Source organism: Octopus sinensis, linkage group LG2, assembly GCF_006345805.1.
Source record: "Octopus sinensis linkage group LG2, ASM634580v1, whole genome shotgun sequence".
NCBI classification, from domain to species: domain Eukaryota; kingdom Metazoa; phylum Mollusca; class Cephalopoda; order Octopoda; family Octopodidae; genus Octopus; species Octopus sinensis.
The window spans coordinates 82,643,668-82,650,683 of record NC_042998.1 but is presented as its reverse complement, the minus strand read 5'-3'; the positions used below and the strand labels follow the sequence as shown (position 1 = coordinate 82,650,683).

The 7,016-nt window shown below is 32.7% G+C and overlaps 1 long non-coding RNA gene across 1 annotated transcript in view; it reads left to right on the top strand.

The window, feature by feature from the left end:
- The window catches only part of LOC118762292, a 17,786-nt gene extending 11,091 nt beyond the window's left edge, over positions 1–6,695 (top strand). The window contains exon 3 of the long non-coding RNA XR_004998045.1: positions 6,683–6,695. This is a non-coding gene — a long non-coding RNA (uncharacterized LOC118762292). The remainder of the gene's footprint in view (positions 1–6,682) is intronic.
- The last annotated feature ends 321 nt before the right edge of the window (positions 6,696–7,016 follow it).

Here is a 7,016-nt window from a genome sequence, read left to right as displayed (position 1 = left end):
TACATATACACACACACACACACACACATATATATATATATATATATGTGTGTGTGTGTGTGTGTGTGTGTGTGTGTGTGTGTATGTATGTATATATGTATATATATATATATATATATATATATATATATATATATATACATACATAATAATAATAGTAGGGAATATAATTCCAAAAGTTACAAGGAAAAATTCAATTTAACAGTTTTAAATCAAATTTCACAATATATAGTATATGTATATGATTTAGAGAAAAACCACTATTAAACAATTCGATAAAGAAAGATGTTACTCACATCTTATAGAAAATATATACTATAAAAAAACTCATTTTGAATCAATAAAGTACAATAAATAGTAAATAGTAGTAAATAATACGGTTATACCGGTTTTAGAGGATAATATTTGGAATGTGGTAAAAAATATTAAATTTCATAAATTCCCAATTAGACATAGGGAATATCTAAGAAACCTTGTTATTCGAATTAAAGAAATATGTACTTTGGAAGGAATTATAGTACAATCAGATAAAACTAGGAAGCTGTATAAACTAGATGTTAAATTATATGATAACCTATTAGAGAAATAAATAATATAAAATTGTTCCAGAAAATACTCTTTATATTATAAATAAGGACTCTAAATTAATCATGATAAAATATAAGTTAGATAATAAAACTGAACCTTATGTACCTATGCATCCTAGAATTACTTTAAAAGACCATAAGGATAATTTTTATTCTGACCCAAAAGTTAAACTTATTTGTCCATGTAAATCAAATCAACGTAACTTATGTAAGATCATTCTGTTTTTTTTTTGTCATGAGAGTGCCACATTTCCTTTGGGTTCCAACTCTAAAACTTTGTATTTGACAAGAGGTTCTATAAGTTGTCTTTTACTTAGTGAGTCAGAAGGAAAGAGCGGAACCTATAATCCTTGAAACCCCCTGGAACCGGAGATGATTGATGCCGTCAATGTTTCGTTTATAATGTTGCAGGAAAACACTGGCAGAAAAGACAGTAAAGGATTTCAGAGAGACGACGTTCGGAAAAAAAAGAATTGCATATAATGGTTACTGTGTAGGTGAGGGGGAAACGGTAAATGGATACACCGAGGGTGCCGTGATATGAAGAAACGGGTGGGATGGGGTGCTTGAGAGTAGGAGGTACAATAATATCCGAGTAACATAAACCATTACAGACTCGATACAAAAATCAGAGAGAAGACAGGACACTTGTAGGCCACAAACTGGAATGCGTTCGTAGGTGATGGGGTACCAATCAACCGAGTGGCTCTTTTCTGGATGCATTCCAAGATGCCAGTGCACTTTGCAACAGGAAGAGAAGTACTCAGCTGTGGGTCTTGCTTGAACGTCGTAGAGTGTCAGCAGCTGTTGGGGACTGGTTCCGTAAATAAGGGTTAATCTTTAAGATGTAGTCCTAGTTATGTTAGGGGTATTATTTCACCAGTAAAGATCAACAATGATACTGAGACCCAACAATTTGAGCGACTGAGCTCTAGTTGAGTGCTGTTCATATTTAGAGGGGATGTGTTGTCGTGTTTTTCGTATATGTAGTGTTTAAGTTAGAAGAAAGAAGGGTGGCATAATTCGCAGGAGGATGGCCTCAATGTTTCTGCTTGTGGAATCAATGTAATTTTGGCGTGTGTTGACTAGGTTATGGGTGGCGATGGCTGGTTAGGGAAGATTAGGGAAGAATGAAGGGTCTGGTCATTTGCATATGAATGGATGCTGTCGGATATACGGGAAAGTAGATAATTATAGTTTAAAGAAAGAAAGCGGTGGATTTAACGGAACCCCTAGGAAGGCCATAGTTGACCGGGCGTGCGAAAAATAGAGGTCTGTCAATGCACACCACAATGGTATGTTCTGACAGGAAGAATGAGAGATGGATCTGTTGATTGGAGTTTTGCATGCCAGTCATACATGAAAGTTTTGCTGACGTCTAAAGCAACAACATTACTTTCTTCGAACTTTTCCAAAGCGATCTAAGAGGGTGAATCTCCAGTGGATCTGTTTTTGCCGAAGCATCACTGTTGTTCAAAGGAATAAGGTTCACCTGTAAACGCGTTAAAAATCAGACCACTACAGACCACCATTTTATTTTACTGGTAGACAAGGGAAGAAATCAAGATTACTGAATTAAAGAATTTGGTTAAATTCCTTTGTTGACTTTATAATAGTCTTAGATAGATTATGCTGACTATTTTAAACCAATACTGTAAATTTTAGTATTAGCTTCTGACTTCTAACTTAATATGAAATATAAGATTCAGAGACGAGTTTATCTGGCAATTCCTTTGCCTCACTCGGCAAGTCAACTGTACTATGGAACTTATCGGTAGATATTGAAGATGTATCAGTTAAAGACCGTGTAACAAATCGATAATTTGCTGATGTTTAGTGAGCATCATCAATGTAAAATATTAACAATATTAATACAATCTGTAAAAAAGCTTTATTCCTTATTGTTATCATAAGGGTGGGGTGTTTATAACGGATTCTGTATTTCATTACTTGCCAAACGGTGTGCCAGAATAATGACAAAGATATCACAGCTACGTGGTACGAAACATTTTTGCTTTCCACGTTAGAAGGGAATTCGTTACATAAATACATACATACATGTATACATATGTATGTATGTATGTATGTATGTATGTATGTATGTATGTATGTATGTATGTATGTATGTATGTATATATATATATATATATATATATATATAATATATATATATATATATGCATGTGTGTGTGTGTGATTTAAAAGAAGACGGAAATAGTTATAGTGTTGCTCTTGAAATTTCAACGGCACCTCTGCTGTAAGTTGTGCTAACCACTACTCCAAGGTGACGATACAAACCTTGACTACAGATATTAGAGCTTACATTAAGCAGCTACAATGGCATACTATATATATATATATATATATTATATATATATATATGTGTGTGTGTGTGTGTGTGTGGTGTGTGTGTGTGTGTGTGTGTATAAGACTTACTTGGAAATGGATGCGTGGCGTTCAGTCATAAGCCCTTACTGTTTGTTTTCACTGTCCTGTTTTTGTTAGCAAATTTGACCCTCCGCAAGTCCCAAATTTTATTTAATTTGTTTTGTCAAAGGCGCATCTTGTCGTAATTACTGGAAATGAGGAATAGATAAAACAGCCGAGAACTGCTGAAGGGTCGTTCTTTATGTTACTTGTCTTGTTTTCCATTTGTTTCTTTCGTATTCCATGGTTGCGTATTTCATGTTGCTTACTCTCTATGACGTCCTGTGCCCATATATGCAAATGTATATACCTTCTATTTTCTCTCCCTGTATTTTTGTGTTCCTTTCTGTCGAAGAGCGTAGGCGCGAATGTAAAAGACTTTCTCACTCACCGAGCGTTAAACTAATATATCTGTTTGTTGTTTACACACCTGTCTTCATCTTTTGTTTTTTGTAAATTCTGACTATATACATATATATATATGTAAGTATGTACTTATATGTATGTATATTTGCATATATGTACATATCATTTATATTATATATATATATATATATAATATATATATATATATATATATATATATATATACACATATATATACATATACTTACATATATATATATATATACATATATATATATGCATATATATATATATGCATATATATATATATGCATATATGTATATTATATATATATATATATGCATATATGTATTATATATATATATATATATATATATATTATATATATATATAAACCAAATATAATGTTTGCATTATATAACACTTTTCTTTGAATTTTAGTATCATCAAACCTGACTTAATCACCTTTTCTCATCTGTTTCTCGGCTTATGCATGTCACGTGTTACCTGCTGCTATCAGTGAATTTCCAAACTAAAGGTGAAGTTTTCTCTTCCTATGTTCAGACTTTAAATCCCGTTGAGATCAGTGCATTATAAATTTGTCTACCTGCAACTGTCCAACTTAAGAAACGGATGAAATTGTAATTGTTGCTATATATTGTTAAGCTCCTTTGGTAATAAAGACTTGGGAAAATCTTCACTCGCTAATGTATTTATAAGTACTTCTAAATCACTGAATTTCAGGAAATTCAATGGAATTAATCCATTTATCAATTTTTGAAATGCTAGTCGTTAGAAATTGGTGTATTTGAAATAAACCAGTCAGTTTTAATTAAGCATTAAGATTGTTTTGAATTAGTGTCCAATACTAACGAGTTCTTGAAATAATGAAGAATACTACCAAGTAATTTGCCTCTTGTAATATGAAACTGAATGTAGTTATACTTCTCTTTAGCGATCATAAAATAAAATCTCATGGTAAATATATAAATAGATTTCCTTTGAATATACGATATTTTTGTGAAAATATTGAAAGCTAACGTGGAAACAAAAAGAAAAACATTTTGTAGAGGGAATTTAACACACATACATTTTTTTATGATTCCTCTCTCGCCTTAGTTAACAGTGAACCATAAACTCTCTTTTATAGGGTAAAATTATAATTGTTTTGATCCTTAGTTTCGTATTTTTATTTGCATTTACTTAATTAATTTTGTATACATGTATGTATTTATGTACATGCTTGCATATATATATATATATATATATATATATATATATATAAAATAGTAAAAAGTGAAAAAACTACAGAAGGCTTGTTTTAAAAGGTTAAAAAATATATTTGAGTCATTATGTCAGAAGAATGTTATAAAATTTTTTCATACAGTGACATAGTTTTTGAAGAAATTACCGGTTTCGTGTTAACTTTTCAAATTTCTCAAAACATCGTGTTATGTCTTCGTTATGAAGTATAAAGAAGAGTTCCAGGTAAGGGGAGGTAATAAGTGATTTCTTCCGGTGTAAGGGAGATAATCGCTTTATATTTCTTGTCCCTTTTATTTAATGGGGTGAGTTTCTCTGTATAATAATGTTAGAGTGGTTAAGTTTGGGCTTATATTTTTCAATGAAGAATGTTTCCTTGTTTAGTCTAATTTGTGTTGGTGTTCCAATAGCACATTGATAAAATGGAAAGATTAAAAATTGTGGTAGTAGTTGCTTTGCGCATTTCTCAATATGCTCACTAAAGGGTATCATTCTGTATTCTGGGAATGCAATCTGTTGTCGATGCAGTGTGCATCTACGTCTGAGTGATAGACCCGTGGACCCCACGTAGTTTTGGTGGCAGCCCGAGCATCTTATGACATAAATTATGTTTTCAGAAGCACAATTAAAATTAGATTTGATCTTGAATTTTTGTCCCTCTTTGAAGAGGAATTCTGATCCTTCTAGAAGGTTTGGGCATGTTGCGCAGTTTGGTCTACCACATTTTTTTACTTTTGCATCCGTAATTTCAGAAAACAATTTTGCCTTTGTGAGAATCTTTTTAAGTGATTTAGGTTGTTTGTAGCTTTTAATGATTTTATGTATGTTTAGAATTTCCTTTAATTTGGGGTCCTTATGAAGACTTTTTTGTTTCTGGCGTTGTATGTGGATAAGTAAGGCAGTATTTTCGGGGAAGGTGTGTTGTTGTGTTGAACTTTTCTCAAAGTTTCTATGTCGATTTCTGTTGCACGTCTGATCCCATCCTCTATGAGTTGAGCTGGGTAGTGTCGGTCAATTAGGGTGTTTTTGAGTTCTTGTAGTCTAAAGTTCCTGGTATTTTGTTCTGACACTATTGTGCATATCCCTCTTGCAAGGTTGAAAGGGATGTTTGTTTTAGTGTGTCTTGGGTGGCATGAATCAAAAAGTAGGTATTGTTTAGCGTCTGTGGCTTTGTAAAAAATGTCTGTTTCTATTTTAAGGTTAATTTTTTTAATTAGTATATCTAAGAATGGAAGCTCCTTTTGGTTGTATTCCATTGTGAACTGTATATTTGGGTTGATGCTGTTCAATAGGCTTTTGAATTTTAGTTTATCTGTGTTTTCATTCCAGAGTATAAAACAATTGTCCAGGAATCGTTTCCAATTCTCTTTTATGTATTGAGAGAGGGGGTTTCCAAAGGTTGATAAAGATTCTTGGTAAACAATTATTTCCAGGTAGCCCATTGTTAGGTTCGCAAAGACTGGTGCTGCCCTTGTACCCATAGCAATTCCGGATTTTTTACGGTAAAATGTATTGTCAAACATGAAGTGGTTATTATGTAGGATGAATTCAACCGATTTAGTAATGAATTCTTTACTGATCCTTTTTGGTATTTCTTCCGGAAATTGGTCCAGCCAGAACTGTATTGCCTCTAGTCCATAATTATGAGGTATACTGGTTTATAAATTTACTACATCAAATGAAACCATGATTGTTTCTTCCTTGACTTTTTTTGGAAGGTGGTTTAACATATCCAAGTCATCTCTGATATGACTATCGATATGTTTAAGGAAGGGTTTCAGGAGGATGTCTATAAATAGACTTAATCTGTGTGTTTCACAGGTTGGGCCAGCTACAATGGGTCGTAGTTTTAGGTCCCCCGGGTTAGGTGTGTGTATGTATGTCTTTGGTGATTTTTTAATGGTTTCATTTATAATTTGGCTTTTATGTATTTTTGGCAGACCATAGAAGAGGCTAGGCTTGCATTTAAAGTTTGTTAGAAAGTCAATCTCTTTGGCTGTTAGTTCCTTTTCATGGGTTTTAATTAGTGAAGATAGAGTTTTCATTATTTTTTGCGGGGTGTAGTTGGTGATTGTGTCATAATGTTGATTGTCATCAAGCAAGGAAATTACAAGATTTCTATAGTATGATGTATCCATTATTACAACTGCACTTCCTTTTTCTGCTTCCTTAATGGTTATATCTTCATCATTTTGAAGTTCTATCAGTTCCTTCCATTGTGCAGTGTTAAAATTTGAGTTAACTGTCTGTTTATGTATAGTATGGTAGGGAAAGTTCTCAATGTGGCTGCAGAACTCTTCAAGATCTTTATTTCTTCCTCTGTGGGGGATGTGTTCGCTTTTGTTCTTGACTAGTGATTCATCTTCAGTATT